This window comes from Prionailurus bengalensis, chromosome A1 (assembly GCF_016509475.1).
Source record: "Prionailurus bengalensis isolate Pbe53 chromosome A1, Fcat_Pben_1.1_paternal_pri, whole genome shotgun sequence".
NCBI classification, from domain to species: domain Eukaryota; kingdom Metazoa; phylum Chordata; class Mammalia; order Carnivora; family Felidae; genus Prionailurus; species Prionailurus bengalensis.
The window spans coordinates 62466033-62487114 of record NC_057343.1 but is presented as its reverse complement, the minus strand read 5'-3'; the positions used below and the strand labels follow the sequence as shown (position 1 = coordinate 62487114).

The following is a 21082-nucleotide window of genomic DNA, read 5'->3' as shown; positions in this document are numbered from 1 at the left end:
TTGCAGGATTTGAAAATTTTGAGGAATGATGGTAGACATTTTGCTTGATATAGAGTAGTAGGAGAGAAATATTGACATAGGGACTACTAAGACTTTGATTTCCAATTCTCCAAATCCCAGTATACAAAGACAGAACACAAAATGGAAAAAGAAAATAAGCTCAGGCACTACATTCCCTAACCTAAAATGAATGCTAATAAATGCACATCAGTTTTCAAAAAATAATATAATACATAATAATATGTAAAGTGCTTACAACTATGTCTAGCATATTTTAGTCCCAAATAAACATTAGCTATGTTAGTAAGAAAAACACAGAAGTATGTAACATTAGATTAAATATTTTGTGTTGTGTCTGAATTAATTAATTAGCATTGTAAGGAAGAAAATAATTGGTAACAAGAATCCCTAACTATAAAGTTAAAATCACACTGGAGGGGGGTGTCAGAAAATTACCCAAAGAGTCACAAAGATTTTTACAAACTCCATCTCCTCTTGACTCCGACATCACACATGCCAATGCTACCCTATGTCAGAGAAGGATGCTTTCTAGTGCCCTAAGGCTCAAGGTCCTGCTCTCATTCCTTAATATACCGCATGGTACTTTCCTATCAGCAACTGTACCCGCATGCCTTTCTTCTCCCTATAGCCATAAATGAACAATCTCTACCCATGCAGTGACCAAGGTCATATCCTTTCTTGTCTACTCAAGGACACCACTCCGTTGTTCACTCTTTCCCTTCTAGAATATCTTCTGATCCCTAGCTCCTGAAATATCCTTGTCAATGCCAACACAATATAATTTCTTCTTTTCTTTCTTAATTTTATTTAGACAGAGAGAGAGAGAGCAGGGAAGTGGGACAAAGGGAGAAAGAGAGAGAATCCTAAGCAAGCTCCGTGCTGAGTATGGACCCCCAATGCTGGATCCCTCGACTCTGGGATCATGACCTAAGCCAGAATCAGGAGTCAGGTGTGCAACTGATTGAGCTACCCAGGTGCTCCTCATTTCTTCCTTTTGAAACACAGATGCAAGCTTTATTTATTCCATTGGTCTCACAAGCTACTTGGCCCATTTCTTTGCCAGTAAAAAATCAGCAATAATCGCCTATAAACACTTTTCAGTTCCTCTCAGAACTGCACCAGTCTGACTTGAACCTCAACTTACTTTCCCATTGCTCATTCCAATTACTGAAAATGTATCAGCACTATTCAAGAGAATGGATGGCTCTCTCCTCTTTGCATACTGTCTTTGTCCCTTTGGCCTTGATGTCCCTTTTTTTCAATCTCTTTGCTGGTTCCTCTACTTACTCTTTTTTAGGGGAGTTCCCAAATGCACAGGCTTTAGCCTTCACCTGTTTTCATTCTATAGGCCCTCCTTTTATGATTTTGTCCAGTTTCTGTAACAACTTGCAAATTTATATCTTCAAGTCTGACTAACCTTCTCAACTCCAAACATATATATCTCTCTGCTTGAAATTTCATTTTAGTATAGATCTCATATCTCAAACTTAACATGCCCAGATCCCTACCATGCTCACCTCCACTCCCAAACTTGCTTCATCTACATTCTTCTCTCAGTTGAGTGAATGGCAACTAAATCCTTCTAGCTGCCCAGTCCAGAAATCTTGGTTGTTCTCATTCATTTCCAGGGATACTGTCTGTTTCTCCTTCTTAGAAAACACTAAGGAAATTCCTCCTCAGCCTTTTTTTATTTGCTATTGCCTCTACCTAGAATAATCTTCCCCACATTCATCAGGACTCTATCAAGTAAAAATTTATTGAAAAGGCTTCTGTGTGTACCTTGTGCAAGAGTAAATACCATACCCCCTTCTGAAAGCCTCTTCCCTGCCTTTACCCAACTCTCCTTAATATAAGTCTTTGGTATATGTGTTTATCAAAGGAAAAAGAGGTAAAATTACATACTTAAGCGACTAATTAAATTTTTTAAATTAAAATTTTGTTTTCCAAACAAGAGTTAGATTTTGATCACTTCATGATTTTCTTCCACATTAACTAGAAACATTCATGAAAATATTGACTTTTTCTATGAATAAAAACATAATCACTAACTACACTGTTAATCATTTCAACATATAATACAAAAAATATTAAGAATAAAATACTAATAGAAGCTCATTAGAAATAAAAGTGTAAATAACAAACCACTATGTACCTGATATTTTGAATGAACATGTTCAATAATTTCTTATCCAAATAAATATGTCATTTTAATAAAACTAGGTTTCTCTGTGTGTGTGTGTGTGTGTGTGTGTAATCAATGGAACATCTCAATTGACTCTATCATGGGATTCACATTATGATTCTGTTAACTTTGGTAAATTGGTAACTTCTCATTTGCTCTGCGGCATCTGTCTATTTGTATAAGATGATAAATATGAGACATACATTTGTACTTTAATTGATTGTTTCCTTCTTTTAATTTTTTCTGAGACAGTGTGAGCTGGATTGAGGAGCAGAGGCAGAGAGAGAGAGAATTTCAAGCAGGCTCTAATTTTTACATTCCCTCTTGGTTGTAATCATGGAATATATATAAAGAAAACTAAAATAGTGAGTGAATGTGTGTGTATGTGTGTGTGTGCATGTTGCAAAAAATAACTTATTATTCATCACCCAGCATGGGTGATATGTTACCTTAAGAAAAAAAAACACTTCCATTTGAAAGATCTTTGTCAAAATTGATACTGACCAAAATTAATTTTTAAAAATCTGACCACGGTGAGGAAAAACACTGACAGCAAGTCAAAGGCTGCGATAAGAATTTGCCAGGAACTGAGTGATAGTTTCAAAATATATAAAAATGTGATAAAAGCATGGGCATTATATTTCTGTTTCTTTAACTGGATATTGAGAAAAATAATGGCTACAGACAAAGTGAAAGAAGCCCTGCTATGTGAAATAGAATGGGTGATCTTAGATTTAGAAATGACATTGACCTCTAATCTTAGCCAGTGGAGGAGCTGAACACGGTGGAAGCAAGAGGGGGGAAGAGAAGAAAACAGATTATTTTATTAGAGCTGCAGTTTGTCTGAAGTAATTACAAAGTAGGACAAAAGTGTGGCAAAGACTTCTAGTGATCATCAAAGCTAGAGATAAAAAAAAGACCAATAAAAATAGAAGCAGACATGAAATGACGAGAGAATTACTGCTTCTGAGTTCAGAAATTTAACTTTAGTTTGAATCTATTTACTCTTTATTCTGCTAATGTTAAATATTTAAAATGTGATAAAATGTTTAAAGGATACATAGAATACAAAAATCATAAAAATAACTGGACAGGTTTAAAATTAAAAATGTAAATTTGTAGTGATATTGGATCACTCTGTTATGATAAGATTAAAGAACCCAAAATAGATTTCATATTTGCAAACTTACTAAGAATTCAAAAGGAACACTTATAAAAGCATTTATAAAAAATATTTCTTGAGGAGTGCCTGGGTGGCTCAGGTGCTTAAGCGACCTACTTTGGCTAAGGTCATGATGTCATGATTCGTGAATTCAAGCCCCACACCGGGCTTGCTGCTGTCAGCACAGAGCTTGCTTTGATCATCTCTCTCTCTATCTCTCCCTCTCTCTGCCCCTTCCCTGCTAGTGCATGTTCTCTCTCTCTCTCAAAAGTAAATAAACATTAAAAAATCTTTAAAAGTGATTAATAAATCATATAAAATGTCAAAAGAGCACTATATCACAACCCTTACATATAAAGTCAGTTCCAGTACAAATAGTATTTAAAAATATTATCCACATGGAACAAATTTTACCCTTTTTGGGGCCAAATTTTAATGCCTACCATCTTTCCAAGGATTTCCCCAGTATTTCACTTTCCTAGACAGAATTAACAACCTGTTACAGAACAGTATTTACAATGATAGCATAATGGTCAGCTTTTCTATTTATTTAAGTAATAATCTTTGAATACATACATGTGAATAAATATATGAACAATTAATTTCAGGATGTGATGAATCTGATGAATAAATAATATAGATTACCATGATGAAAATGTGTAGGCAGATTCTTAAAATGAAATTGTCAAGGAGAACTCTTAGAGGAGATGATAATTAACCAAATCCTGAAAATCCAGTAGGAGCTAGCCAAGTAGGTCAGGGAAAGGTGTTGGTGAAAATCATTTTAGTAACAGTGGCAAGGAGATTGTAACACTGTCTACATGACTTATTCAGCATTACACAGTTTGTTCACCCAGTAAAGTAAGGAGAAGTTAGAGCAACCCTATAGCAACACAGATGTGGATTCTAATACAACCAATTTCCAAAGAAAAGTAGTGCTTGTGTCATCCCAAGGAATGTCAGCTTAATATGAGCTTGTTCCAGGGTGCTATGTCCTTATAAAATATCTTTTACATAGATGTTCCCACTAAAGTGAAGGATAAATAAACGGCCTCTCAGTTGAAATCCGCTGTTGTGTTTGGTGAAACTCTAGGCATGGTGGATACTGAGATACATGAATTCTCTAGAAGGAATTAAATGAAGTACTAAAGGTTAGAGAGGTAAAACTGGTTAGAATTGGAAGATAATCCTTTTTTAAAAGAAAACTCATCAGTTGAACAAATCCACCAAGAGATAATAAAACACCTTCATCTAATGCAGGCTTACATATATATACAGCAAGTTTGAGTCATGAGATTGTATCAGGCTATGAGATTCTAAGCAATGATATATCAGTATCCTTTGAGTTGTAAATCAAAGAGGAAATACTGGATACTAAGGGAGATATCAGATACAAGAACTAGAAAAAGGAGGAAGACATCCAACTAATGAAGGGGAACTTCAGAGTTAAATATTTATCTACAATCTCAAGAGAGAGAGAAGGATGGAAGCACTATCTCATTGACACATGCAGCCAGTCATGAAGAGTCAGCCAGGTTGGCCACATAGAATTGACCTAGAGTAGAAAGTTGTAGTTGAAAGTTCAGATGGATTTATTTAGTTATAATTAATTAGGCATCCAATAGAATAGTGTGTTGGAGTACAGAGAATGAAAGTTATAGAATGAAATACAGTGTAAATTTATGCCAACCCATGCCATAGCAGAACAGCAACTATCAAAAGTCTCCTTGAGAGAAAGTTACATTGTGTGTGTAGGATAACAGAGCTTTTCTGGATCTAACATTTAAGATATTTTTTGAGGGATTTCTATTGGCGGTTTATGATGGCAAGAGAACTTCCAATGGAAAGAGAGAACAACCCAAAGACACTCAAATGTAGGCAAGCCCAGAGTTCATGGACTATAGTTGATAAGTACCCTACATTAGCTAAAATATATACTACAATTTAGAGGAACTATGATAGAGAATATGAGAAGGGCAGATTGAGGGCATATGGTCTCCAGTCTTAAATACCAAAATGTCTCAGTTTTAATTAATTTGGTAAGCAACAGGGGAGCAAATCATGGTTATTGAGCAGATTACATGGTTATATGAACAGAATTTAGGTTTAGAAGAGATTAACTTGGCAGCTGTGAAAAGTCTCCTTTGAATATTTGATATTAATGTTTCACAGCTTGCAAATAACTACCATAGTTGAAAGAGTATCACGTTCACTATGACAAACTCTCTTGCTGAAAAGTACATTTAATATTTTTATAAAAGTCACCCTAAAAGTGTGCTGATTTTGTTTCTGATTTACATGTTAATCATAAGTTTGTCGTTTCTTTAATGAAAGATGAATGAAATAAAATGAAAGGATGCAGTATGGACTGAATATTTCTGAAAATATGATTTTACAATATCATGAAATGATAAGCATAGTATCTACCTACATAAAATAGTGATCTGTGTTACGGAATAGTCTCAGAATCTCATAAATTATATGTTGGCAAAATATATAATAATAATTAATTATAATGATAATATATCTTCACTTATAATTGGCCAATACGTTTATTTATTTTTATTTTATTTTTCCAACTTTATTGAGGTATAGTTAACAATTAAAAATTATATATATTTAAAGTGCACAATTTGATGATTTGATATAGTCAAACTATTGTACATTAGACCTCCACAATTTTTTATCTTGCTTAATTGAAACTTCGTATTGACTAACATCTGCCCATATCCCTCTTACCCTAGCCCATGGTAAACAATATTCTACTCACTGTTTCTATGATTTTGACATTTTTAGATTCCACATGCAAGTGAGATCATGCAGTATTTATCTTTCTGGGTCTGACTTACTTCACTTGGGACGATATCCTCCAGGTACATCCATTTTGTTGCCAATAGCAGGTTTTCCTTTCTTAAGGTTGAATAATATTTCTGGGTGTGTGTGTATTACATTTTCTTTATACATTCATCCATTGACAGACATTTAGATTGTTTCCATATCTTGGCTGTTATTAATGCTGAAATGAACATGGGAGTGCAGTTATCTATTCAGGATACTGGATACATATTCTCCTTTGGATATATACCCAGAAATGGATGGTTATCATATGATAATTCTATTTAAATATTTTGATGAATCTCCATATGGTTTTCTATAATGGTTATACCAATTTACATTTCTACCGACCATATACAAGTGATTTCTTTTTCTCTATATCTCCAGCAACATTTGTTACCCCTTGTCTTTCTCATAATGGCCATCCCAACTTGTGTGAAGTGATATCTCATTGTGATTTGGATTTGCATTTCCTCATAATTGAGGAGACTTTTTACTTTTTCCTGTTGTCTTTTTTTATATCTTTTTATGTCTTTTTTTTTTTTAGTTTTTATTCCAACACCAGTTAGTTAACATACAGTGTGATATTAGTTTCAGGTATACGATACAGTGGTTCAAGCTTCTATACAACACCAGACGCTCATCAGGACAAGTTCACCCCTTAATCCCCATCACCTATTTCATCCATACCCCCTCCACTCCCCTCTGGTAACCATTAATTTGTTCTCTATAGTTAAGCCTGTTTCTTGTTTTCTCTCTCTCTCTCTCTCTCTCTCTCTCTCATTCTCTCTCTTTTTTTTCCTCTTTGTTGTCTGTATTGTATCTTAAGTTCCACATGTGAGTGAAATCATTGGTATTTTTCTTTCTTTGTCTGACTTATTTCATTTAACATAGCTCCATCCATATCAGGTCCTTTGTCCATTTTTTAATCGGGTGATTTGTTTCTTTTGCTACTGAGTTGTATGAGTTCCATATATATTTTGGATAATAATCTCTTATCAGACATATGGCTTGAATATGTTTTCTCCCATTCTGTATGTTGCTTTTTCACTCTGCTGATTACTCATTTGCTTTACAGAAACTTGATCCAATCCAATTTATCAATTTTTGCTTTTGTTAGCTATACTATTGGTGTCATACCCAAAAAATCATTGCCCAGACCAATATCAGGAGGCTTTTTCCTTATGCTTTCTTGTAAAAATGTTATAGTGTTATATGTTATGTTTAGGTCTTTAATCTGTTTTGAGATGAGTTTTGTATGTGGCATGACATAAGAATGTAATTCATCCTTTGGCATGTGATATCCAGCTTTCCCAGCACCAATTATTGAAGAAGCTATCCTTTTCCCAGTCGTGTGTACCTGGTGCTCTTGTCAAACATCACTTGTCCATAAATACATGGATTTATTTCTGGGCTTTATATTCCTGTTTTTATACCAACAGTATACTCTCATGATTACTGTAGCTATGTTGTATATTTTGAAGAAAGGAATGTGACACTTCCAGCTTTGTTTTTCTTGCTCATTGAGCTTCTTTGAAATAATTGTCTTTTTCATTGAGCTTCTTTAATTTGATTTTTAATTTAATTTTTTAGAGAGAAAAAATGCAGGTGGGGGGAGAGAGAAGACGGGGAGAGAGAGAGAGAGAGAGAGCGAGAATCTTAAGCAGGCTCCACGCTCAGTGCAGAGCCTGACATGGGCTCAATTCCATGAACCCAGGATCATGACCTAAGTGGAAATCAAGAGTTGGATGCTCAATCGACTAAGCCACCTGGGGGTCCCTAAGATGATTTTTAAAAATTCTTTGTTGGGAAACTTGGAGATCTCCATTTCTTTAGAAAATTGTGTTTCATTGGTGGTGTCATGTTTTCCTGATTTTCATGTTTTTACAGCCTTGAATTGGTGTCTATGCATTTGAGAAATAAGTTACCTCTTCCAGACTTTATAGAATGATTACAAAAACCTTCCCCTATGTGTGGGTGGAAGGGTAGCAGCTGGGTGAGGTGCAGTGGTTCCAGCTCTGGGGAGGGACAGTGGCATAGTCTCCATGTGGATCAATCAGCTGAGTTCAGCATTGGCAAAATGGTTCAGGTCATCAGCAGCCAAAGCTGTGGGTGTCCACAGTGGCAGTGAGGGCTATTGGGGTTCTCAGTGATGGACTGTTAGGGTCCTTTTGTTCTCTTTTTCCACTATGGGGGAAAACCATGACCAAAGGTGTTCCTCTTACCCCCGGGTCCGGCATGTAGGCATGCTCACTGCAGCAGTGGCTGCACTATTCAGGGAGCAGGTGAGCCCACTGTGACAGTGGATTTTTGTGCGGGGGCACTCATAGAGCCACTGTGGAGTGCAGATTGCAGGCCCACACTAGGAAGCTGGATGCTCACCTGTCTGGCTCTCCTCCCCATGGGGGGGCACTTCTGGGTTTGGGAGTTCCTCTTGCCAGTGAGCTGTGCTGGCCTGTGGGGTGGGGTGATGCAGGTCAAGTGAAACTGTTCTTCCTACCCTTTCTGTGCAGTGATTCTCCATTTTTTCACTACACCATGTTGCTGTACCTTCTTAGCTTGTCTGCTGTGCTCCCACAAAGCTATTTTCACTTGTGCATAGCTGTGTAATTGCTGCTTTCTGTGAGGAAACGAAGGATGGGATCTCTTACTCTATCATTTTGCTGATGTCATTTTTCAGTGAATTAATAAATGTATTTATATCTGAGAAAAAAAGTGCGAATGGACGAGGGGCAAAGAAAAAGGGAAAGAGAATCCCAAGCAGGCCCCACACTCAGCGTGGAGCCCCACGTGGGGCCTGATCCCATAACCCTGGGGTCATGACCTAAATGGAAATCAAGAGTCAGGTGTTCAAATGACTGAGCCACACAGGCACCCTTGAGTGAATATATTTATGATTCAAGGTTAACTTACATGCAAAGACATGACATTGGCTGAAAAAAGGACTTTTGAAAGAAAGTGGCTTGAAACATTCAAACGCATTATCCTCTATGGAAAATAAATATTATTTTGTATGAGTACCTTCTGCTGTTTGAGAATAAACAAGAGCAGGCACATATGAGATTATTATGAGATATTAAACCAGATATGTGTTTTACTAACTTGCAACTATTTTGTACAGTAAAATCTTTCTTTCATAATAAAATTATTTCACTCTGTTATAAAAATTTTATTGAGTAATTATCTCTGACTAGAATATTATGAGTTCCTTGCAATAGCCAGCGTATTAGTGATGGAAAAAATGTACTTTACTAGCTGTAAAATTTTTAGAAAAAATGATGAAAACCCAGGGTTAATTTTGTTATAGAGAAGAAGTGGCCATGTCAGACACTGGAAGGCCTTGGCTAAGGAAACTCAGAAACTTTGTAAGATTTAAGGCATTAGTAATATTTTAAATTAGTCATAATCTATATCTGTCTTAATTTTATACATCGAAAAATTTAGTTGCTGAGTACTTAAAGACATGTATAATGTTATAGAAGTTAACAAAGCACAAAATGTTATCCACTAATCCTAATTTATATTTTCAATCTTGTTTCCCCTAAATAGAGAAGCATAGAGTAGAAAAAATTAATGGCATTATTTGTCAGCTGATTTTATTACCCTCTTCCCATATTTATTACTTTACTTCTATCATTTACCCTCAGCATGTATTAATTCACGCAATTTCACTATTGGATTAAGTAGCAGGCATTGTACCATTATGCTTATCTAGGCATTGAAACATATGGTAGGATGAATACCATCTGGTGGAAGCATCCTGGATTAGAAAGTTCTCTGGCACAGCACTTGTAGAATACTGGCTGCTGGGCTAAATATTATTAAGCTAGGCTGTGTTTAAAATGCCCTATCAGTTAGTTGAATATTGCAACAGAGCATCACATTTGGCCTTATTAAAATTTGCTAATACAGAACACTGGAAGATATTGGCCACACATGACATAAGCTGAAAGTGGGTCAATTTAGTTCTTACCAGTCTATTACACAAAATTTCTATGGAAATCATTGTTATTGTTGGTTAGATTCCAATTATTCATAATATCCATGAAATGGATAGGACAATTTTCTGCATAATGTTCTTCAGAATAATAGCAAGCTAGAGAGCATAATGATAATTTTCTTAAGAAAGTAATTCCAGAGAGTTATTTTTGGACAATGTGGTCCTTGAGTCCATAAAAGTAAATACCCACTCATACACATAATATATATTGATTCTAACAAACCATGGGGAAATTTCTAACTATAATAAAATTTTATATAATAAAAATATAGAATTATAATCTATTATGAAGTGTAAGCAGTTCTCACATTTCATAGTACTGTATTAACTGCAACTAATACCATTCACAGTTGTGTCCTCACTTGACACAGTTATGTGGAAATAGATCACTGTTATATATGGCCTGTAACCTACCAAGTTAACATCTTGTTCAACTCAATGACCTTGATGGTCCAAAATGAACAAACTCCTTGAAAATGGATTTATGTAAATCAAATTTATACTCTAGCATCTACAGACAGCCACTTGTCAAAGAGTTTAACACCGAAGATGGGTTAAATTCTCTTCTCTATATTCTCTTAGAATACCTACGTATTTTTCTCTACCTGTTGTAGTAATCTAGTTATATGCATCTGTCTCCTGTTCTTCTATACTACTGATATTATAGATTGAAAGTTCTTTACATAAAGGACATTTTTCCTATTCCTTTTGAATCAGAACACGGTACACTTATACAATTTAATTGTGATATACTCCTTTGGGTTGTGTTACAATATTTATTCTGAGTATGATTAACAAAAATAACTAACTAAATAATAATGTTTTGCAATGTAGCCCATCATTTTGACTATATAATCTAAATATAGACATATTTAAGGGATCACTGATCACTCACAGGTATACATAAATAATTATTTGCAATCATATTACTTTCACCTTTTCTGTAATAAAATGTTTGGCAAATTTCAACCTAATTTCACCTCTTTACTGATTTTGAAAAATATTTTTAACAAATATTAAACATTTTTTCTAACTTCTACATGTTTTGTTTATAATTTTCCAAATATGTTGTTATTATGTAATCTGGCGATATTTGATTCATTAAAGCAACCTTGGACATGCAGTCCACAGTCTCCATCTTTCACTCATCAACTGACTGTTTTTCACTCTGTTATGTGTATATACTCAACCCAGCTCAAAAAAATATTTATCATGTTATCATAAAATCATGCAAGGTTCAATGGCACAGGTTTCTGTAGGTATTAATGGCTTATATTTGTGAAGCGTGTATGGAATGCATTACACTTGGGATCATGATTCCTGGAGGGAAGTTCATTTTGAGCTAGAATTGAAATATAAAAACTAGATGGAAATATCTCAGAAGTCTATATCCCAGACCCACTATGAGGCAAATAGGTAACCACAATGAATAGAAAGAAAAGTTAGAAGATTTCATGAAATTATAAGGGGGAAAAAAGTGTGTGTGTGTGTGTGTGTGTGTGTGTGCTATGTGTGAGAGAGAATGGGAGAGAAGGACATCAGACAATTTTAACTCAAACCCAATTTATAAAGTTTATAAATTTATTTTTATAAATTTATATCATAAATTTATAAAGTTGAGCCAGGAATAATTTCCCCCTAACATATCCAAAAAGTATTAATTCAGTTTCAACATTCAGATTTTTATTTCTTAAAAATTATTTCCACAGCAACAAAAACAAAAATAAACAACAACATCCAACTAAAAATCTTCTATATGAAAGCAAACCATCAAAAAAATGAAAAGGCAACCTACCAAATAGGGGGAAATATTTGTAAATCAAATCTTTATAAAGGATTAATGTCCAAAATATATAAAGCTCATACAATTCAACAGCAAGAAAACAAGTAATCTGATTTTAAAATGGACAAAAAAAATCTGAATTAACATTTCTCCAAAGAAGGCATACAGATAGCTATCAGTCCAATGAAAAGATGTTCAACATCACTAATCATCAGTGAAATGAAAATCCAAAGAACACTGAGGTATCGCCTCACACATTAGTATGCTATTACCAAAAGTATAAGAAATAACAAGTGCTGGTGAGAATGTGTAAAAACCAACCCTTGTGTACTGTTTGTGGGAATGAGAATTGGTGCATCCACTGTAGAAAACATCATGGAAGTTCTGTAAAATATCTTAAATAGAACTATCATATGACCCAGCAATTCTTCTTCTGGGTATTTATGCCTCGAAAGAAAGAAAAAAAGAAAAAGAAAGAAAGAAAGAAAGAAGAAAGAAAGAAAGAAAGAAAGAAGAGAAAGAAAACTCTAACTTGAAAGAAATAAAAGAAATAAAGAAAGAAAACTTTAGCTTGGAGAGATATATGCACTTCGATGTTAATGCAGCATTACTTACAATAGCCAAGATAAACAATAATCTAAGTGTCCATTGATGGATGAATGGATAAAGAAATTGTGACATACATACACACAGTGGCATATTATTCATCCATTAAAAAGAAAGAAGTCTTGCCATTTGTGACAATATGAATAAACCTTGATAGCACAACAGTAAGTGAAATAAGTCAACAGAGACAAATACCATAGGGTCTCACACACAGAATCTAAAAACAAAACAAAACAAAAATCTTAGCTCATAGATACAGAGAACAGATTGGTGGTTGCCAAAGGCAGGGGGTGTGGATGGGCAAAATGAAGAGGGTTGAAAAGTACAGAATTGAAGCTAAAAAGTAAATATCCTTGGGTATGCAATGTTATAAAATAAAGTCCTGGCTATGTAATATACAACACAGTGACTATAGTTAATACCATATTGCATGTTTGAAAATTATGGGGAGAGTGGATTTTAAAAGATCACATCAAAAGAGAAAAACTTTGTCTAATTATATATGATGATAGGTGTTAACTAGACTTATTGTGGTAATCATTTTGTAATATATACAAATATCAAACATTATGTTGTATACCTGAAAGAAATATAGTTTAATATGTCAATTACAGCTCAAATAAATTGAAAAAAAAAAGAATAATAAGAATAATATTATGTGGAGAAACCTTGAAGTCAAAGAAGAAAACTCTTACAAATTTCTTAGGTAAGATGTTTTAAAAATGATGAGATATAAAAATGATATAGTTTTGATGCAACATCAGGATACATATTTGGATAATATTTTTCTAATTGAGATTTTTTATTTAAAAAAATTTTAATGTTTATTTATTTTTGAGAGGGAGACAGAGCGTGAGCAGGTGAGGGGCAGAGAGAGAAGGAGACCCAGAATCCGAAGCAGGCTCCAGGCTCCGAGCTGTCAGCACAGAGCCCGATGCGGGGCTCAAACCCATGAACCTTGAGATCATGACCTGAGCTGAAGTCGGACGCTTATCCAACTGCACCAACCAGGAGCCCTTCTAATAGAGATTTTTAAAATCACAAGAAGTCAATACAGTATATTAGAAATAACACTTAACTTAAAATCAAGAATCTTAGGAATCTTGGGTTACAATTCTGGCTTTTCAATATTCCACTTGTGTGATATTAGACAAAGCATTTTATTCTCAATGTCTGAGAGATAGAGGGAGAGAAAGAGAAACTGATATTGCATGAGATTTCATCTGCCCTAATTTCCTCACCAGATGTTCTAAGGAGCAAATAATATATAGCAAGAACCTAAGCCACATATCTACAATGAATCCTACAGATCCAAAAATACATTTCTAGACATGTGAGGTAAAATCTGTACCTCAAAGTTTGCAATGAACTGATTGTGCGTTCTGAAATATATATGTTGAGAGAAACCCTAATCCTATTATGATGGTTTTCAGAAGTGGACCCATTGAGTGATAATCAGATCATGAGGGTGGAGCCATGAAAAATGGGAATAGTGCCATGAAAATGGGAATGGAGCCATAAAAAGTGGGAAAGAAGCTATATCTTAGAGTATACAAGCTCGCAGTATAAGATTAGCAAGTTTGGGGATCTAATGTACAGCATGGTAATTATAACTAATAATTTTGTACCATACACTTGAATGTTGGGGAGAGGAGACATTATTGTTCTTATCACACACACACACACACACACACACACAACTGTTAACTATGTAATGGGATGGATTTGGTTTCTAATGCTAGCGGTAATAAGTTTGCTACATATAAATACATCAAATCAATAGCTGTACACCTTAAACTTATATAATATGTTGGGTCAATTGTATCTCAGTAAAGCTGGGGAAGAAGAAGAAGAAGAAGAAGGGGAGGAGGAAGAAGAGGAAGGGGGAGAAGGAAGGGGAGGGGTAGGGGGAGGAGGAGGAGAGTGTAAGAAGAAAGAGAAGAGGCAGCTGCCTCCACCAGAGAACAAGTTAGCCGTCTCTCTAGCGTGTGAGGATACAATGAGAAGTCATCAGTGTGCACATTCAAGAGGGCCCTCATCAGAATCTGACCATGCTGGGATCCTAATTTCAGATGTCAGTCCTCCAGAACTGTGAGAAATAAATCTCAGTTCTTTAGAAGCCAAAGATAGATAGGTGATAGATGATAGATAGATAGATGATAGATAGATAAAATTTCTTATCCTGGCCTCACTTACTTAGATGTTTCCACATGAGTGAAATCAATACTGAAGGAAGTTTTGAATTTGATATCTAACTCCCAGTATTTTAAAGGAATTTTTAATTTAGTGTGAGTTGAAAAATTGATTTATTTTGAATGTTTTATTTATTAATTTAGACTTTAAATACATTTCTGGAAAGTGGAAAATATAAATATATAATTCATAATTCTACTATCCTGGCGTAAATTTATTGATGATCCAGGTATTTTAAAATTTTTTTTTCAACGTTTTTTATTTATTTTTGGGACAGAGAGAGACAGAGCATAAACGGGGGAGGGGCAGAGAGAGAGGGAGACACAGAATCGGAAACAGGCTGCAGGCTCCGAGCCATCAGCCCAGAGCCTGACGCGGGGCTCGAACTCTCGGACCGCGAGATCGTGACCTGGCTGAAGTCGGACGCTTAACCGACTGCGCCACCCAGGCGCCCCGATCCAGGTATTTTAAATCTTGTTTTTATTTAATGCTTTATTTCTGTCTCACCTTGTTACAGACATGAGCTCATCTCACTTTGAATTTTTTGTTTAATTTTAAATTATAGGTAATTTCAAAATATTATTGTACTATCTTATTGATAGAACTCTTCTATAACGATATCTTTTAAGAAGATTATTTCATTGGGGTGCCTGGGTGGCTCAGTCAGTTGAGTTCCTGGCTGTTGATGATTTTGGCTCAAGTCATAATCTCCTGGTTTGTGAGATTGAGCCCCGTGACGGACTCTGAGCTGACAGCACAGAGCCTGCTTGGGATTCTCTCTCTCTTTCTGCCCCTCCCCCACTCACATGGTTTCTCTCTCTATTTATAAATAAATAAACTTAAAAAAAAAGAAAGAAAAAGCTAACACTAATGTTAAACTTTACACTTGATCTTAGCCAAAAGGCCGAGAAGCGATTAATGTTAAACTTTAAAAATAGGAGTGAAATATTATGGAAAGCATAAAATTGTTACCAAAAATAAAATTGCAAGAAGCACAGACCAGATACCGATAGATACATTACTTTAAAGTGTTCAATCTCAGCAGATAGGAAAAAATAATGATTTATCACAGTTCATTTATCAAATTGCTGACACATTTGTATTTAATAATAAGTAGGATTCATGTATTTTCAGGCTAAACAGATATTTATAAAGTTGCTAGAAAATCATTAATTTCTACTCCTGAAACTAACATTACTACTATATGTTAATAACTAGAATTTAAATAAAAACTTGAAACAAAAAATATAAAAAACAAAGTTGTTGAAAACCAAATTTGTAAAATTTGTATTTTTGAAAACTAAAATTAAACTAACAAAAATTGAACAAAAGAAACTTACAAAACTCCCGGATTTCCCATCTTAAATTCTATTTCTATGGATATATATTGAAGACATAATAGATAGATGCAATGTATTCTTGGGAATTACTTCAATTGGAAAATATTTAAATTTCAAATATGGATGATTTATTTAATAAATAAATAAACTCAGCTACTCAATAAGATACTATGTAACTATTCACATAAAATATTAAAAGTATTTAATAGTGTGAAGAAATGATCAGAACTTCTTGAAAAACTTGGTAGATAGCACATGAGTCCATTTTTTTAAAGTATTTTTTATTTGAGAGAGAGAGAGCAAACAGGGTAGAGGGGCAAATGGAGAGGGAGAGAGAATCCCAGGCAGGCTCTGCCCTCAGCACAGAGCCAGATGTGGGGCTTGATCCTACAACCCTGGCATCATAACCTGAGCTGAAATCAAGAGTTGGGTGTTCAACAGACTGAGCCATCCAGGAGCCCTGAGCCCATTTTTAAGTAAAACAATTACACACATACATTAAAGCATTTTAACAGTAGTTATCTATGAAGTTATCCCTAACCAAATATGATTCATGATATTTAAAATATATTCACGTTGTTGTATTTCTCAAAGTTCCTAATTAAGACTATGTTATTTTCATAATAAAATATTTATTATAGAATATTTTTATTCAGCTATTTTCTGAAAGCATGCATGATCTGTGCATCTTACTAACGTGGCATGGAAAGGAAGTACTTTCTCTCACACTGAGGAAGCACTGTCCCCCCACCCCACATCTTCTCCTCTCCTAGATGCTGATAAGAATCCTTAGTGTATATGTCTCATCGACCTTCAGAGATTACTTTTGAAAATAGAATTTTATGTCAGTACATAAATTCCTTGTCAGTAAAAATGAAACTGTGTGTCAATGGATTTCTATTCCAGATGACTGAGCAAATTACCAGCTGTGTGACTTTAATATCTCATCTTCATTTCTTGAGCTTCAAAATGAGAGAGTGAGAGAAGATAATAATCTCTAGAATTTCTATTACTGGATTCTCAAGCTAGATAGTAGCAGTAAGAGATTTTTCAGTTGTTAGATACTTTAAAGAGTGCTAAGACATATATCTTTCTGTATGGATCCCTGAATATCAGGAATCTCTCTATGGGATACTTCACATGTATGAGATATTCAAGTTACAGGAGATTATACATAATCACATAATTATATATATATATATATATATATCTCATAATAATGTGATATATATATATATTTTTAACACAGTGATGTTATTAAGTTAATTTCATTAAATATTAAAGAAATAGGAAAAACTTCTTTCTGAAAAGCTGCAACCCATCCAAAAATACCAATACATACAAAGGTAACTTATTCTCACATAGATGCCAGAAAATCATGTTGAATTAATGATTATAATTTTTGATATTCTGAAGAATATGAAACTATATTGCATGTTTACTTGATTTTTTAAAAATTTGTCTGTTGAGTAATAATTTTCATCTGCTAGTCTTTTTTCTTTCTTTCTTTAATTTGGCCCAGCTCTTCTCTAAGCTGTCTATTCATTGCCTCCCTAACTTTTAATTAAGAACTAGCAAATATTGTCTTTGGAAGAGTCCTGATGACATTGGATGATCCTGATTCAAATTTATGGGCCAATACATTAAGATTAGAACTTTAAAAGTGAGGGTAACTTTTTTTTCTTTTTGCACGCACGCACACACACACACACAGTTATTTAAATAGTTTTCACTGCAGTTTATTTTAGATATAAACTGTATGCAATTTCAATCTCTATTTTAGTACGCTATTGGAAAGCATGAGGGAGAGCATGATAGAGAACTTGACCCTGAAGAAAAGTATGGCTAGGGAAAATTTCCCAGTTGCAGAGCTTTCAAATGACTCTTAAGGAAGGTAAGACTCCAATAAAGTTTTTAAGAACACAGTGAAATAAAGGGTAGTTCCACAATCATACACAAATGGTTACCATTTATGTGTTATGGACATGTTAAGATTACCAAGGACTGGAGGACGGAGGGGAGGAGGAAGAACAGAGAGAGGAGAAAGGAGACAGAAGGAGGTACAGTGAGAAAGCATGGCAAGATGAAAAATGAATAAAATGAAGCCTGATAAAAAATATGGCAAGAGACAAAGTTTTAGTTGCAGAGTTTCCAATTCACTCCAAAGATCAGAGTTTTCTGTAAAACTATTACATTTTAAGAGTTTCTTATTTTTACAAAATCACCTTCTTTGGTGCATGTCTTGCTACATATATGCCTGAGTGAATGATGTGGGGAAACATTAATAGAAAGGATCCTTGTCCTGTATCTGAGTCGAGAACAAGGAGACAGAGAAGCTGTGGAAATGCACAGTAATTACAATTAAGTGGAGAATGGAGAAAATTGAGAGTCAGAAATGGCAACATTCTTTTAAGCTCCAAATATCCTCAGGTATCCTGGGAAGGGCACTGAATTTCCCACAGGAAATTTTCTCAAAGGACTGGGAAATCATGAAAGTCTCAATTACTCAAAATCCCAAACCTGTTTTTAAATATGTCATTTATTTTTAATACCTGTTTTATCTCATTTCTCTTTGTAATTGTATTTTTCTCAGTTTTTCAATGTCTTTTCGACTCTTCTCCACTTTGCTGTACACTTCTTGGTCTTCACAGTTCAGCTTAAAATGACATCTTTGATCAACTTTCCTGGAGAACATATTTTATAAGATAATAATGATGATTGTCATTTTATGAATTCATGTTAAATTTGAGGTGTAAGAAATCTTGGCAGTTGGAAATGCAGGAGTAGGCCTGTAATAAAGATAAAGACAGAATACACTGATGAGAAATATTTTACATAGAGGTGACAGTGGAAACTGCTCGTGTGCAAAAGATCTCCAAGAAAGTGAAACCTTTAGGAAGCATCCAGAGTAGGAAATCAATTTTGAAATGAGTTTTGAGATACTTACCTTGAAAATCATTAAAATACAGAATTCAGTACAATACATGTCTAGTATTTAATATACTTCACAGTGTTAAAATTGTTTGGAAATCAGGAATACATATGTAGTAAATAGAAGGAAACTATGAATACTCAAAAACTAACTTCCTCTACCAGACTAGCTAACATATATAAGGCATTATTTTTTTTTTAATGTTTATTCATTTTTTACAGAGAGACACAGAGCATGAGTGGGGTAGGGACAGAGAGACAGGGAGACATAGAATCTGAAATAGGCTCCAGGCTCTGAGTTGTCAGCACAGAGCCCCACGCGGGGCTGGAACTCACAGACCGTGAGATCATGACCTGAGCCGAAGTCAGGCGCTCAACCGACTGAGCCACCCAGGTGCCCCAATAATGCGTTATTTTTTAATTGGGATGTAACAATATTTTCTTTATGCATATTTATAGATTGCCACATGATAGAAAAATAGGAACAATCATAATGGTTTAAGTAACTGGTGCAAATTTATGCCCAGTGACATCTATTTCTGTTGTTTCATTAGCATATTTGGTTTCAATGCCATTTTGAAATAATACCCAATTGTGTTTCAATCTTTTCTTTTTATTTTTTTCTTTATTTTGTTTGTCTGTAGGGAAAGTAATCATATATAGTTTTTCTAATCCATAGGCATATTAAGAAGACTGCACAGAGGCCTGGTATGTGTTTAGGGCCCTGGTACATGGTTTATTGAGGCTAACATTGTTATGTACTTCTGTAAGTAGTCATTTTTATTTTAAATGTGCTGTATTTTAATTTCCATGAAATGAAATAAATCATTCCAATATATTATGTCAATACTTTTCATTTAAAAAGACTAGGATTGTTTTCTCTGTTTTATACAGCAATAATTTGATTTTCAGATAGAATATATTACATTAGAAATCATTACAATTTTCATAAAAGAATCACTGTTCTCCTAATGTAATTTCATCAAAAATAAATCTTACTAAATAACATGATGTGCTATACTATAGTTTTTCTTAACTTCCAAACATGCAACATATTATCCTAAGAATATTACATGATGTGCAATTCTAGCAATGTAAAATTTTTTTAAGTTCAATATGAATACTGATTTTCTCCAAAATTATTTGGCTTGTTGAATAATCAAAGCTACTTGTTGTTTAATATGTTTTTATTACTAATATAATAAGCTATTATAATTTAATAGTATACTGTAATGCAGTTTAAATAGATCCTGGAAATAAATAATAAATAAATAAATCCTGGATATGATATTAATAAAATAATTAATCTTAATATAAACAGGTAATATTTCATTTACTAATCTATATGGCATTAATAACATTACAGTCATATAATTATACCATAAGTGAATATGTTAATAAAATAATTCATATTAGTATACCCAGTTATATAATATAAATCCATTTGTAAAGTGGAATAGTATAATCAACACTTACCATTTTTACATTTTGGCAATTATAACAGGGAAACGTTTCTTAAATATTATGGAAAAGTTGCTATCTTATGATTAAGAACGCAAGCCAATCAATCAGGAAATGTTAAGGACACGCCGAAACATCCTTAATCTTTAAGGTGATTTCTTTTAAGTCAACAATGTGTTATATCATGATCCTGAGTAGTCCCCTTTCAACACCGGTGAAACACCTCTGTGGTACAAGCTTTTGCTCTAAGTATACTTCTAAGTAAATGATTGTTTCTTGATGGGGAAGAGGGGAGCCTAAAAGTAGGGAAAAAATGCACAGAATTTAAATGTTATAATTCCTATTGATACTAATATAAACTTGAGGTTTACATTTTATATTAATATAAAATATAATATAAAGTATTTTATAGTTTATTATTCTAAATAATTAAAACAACTTATCGATATTATTAATATCCATCAATATTTTACACTATTACTTTTAATATTGCCATAAATATTAATAGACTATATTATTACCATTCATGTAAGTATATAGTAAATATATATTTTTACCATGTATAATA

General features: G+C 33.9%; 1 pseudogene; it reads right to left on the bottom strand.

Annotated features, from left to right (window-relative positions):
• Positions 1-15550: 15550 nt before the first annotated feature.
• On the bottom strand, positions 15551-15698 carry LOC122496933 (annotated as a pseudogene).
• Between the last annotated feature and the right edge of the window lie 5384 nt (positions 15699-21082).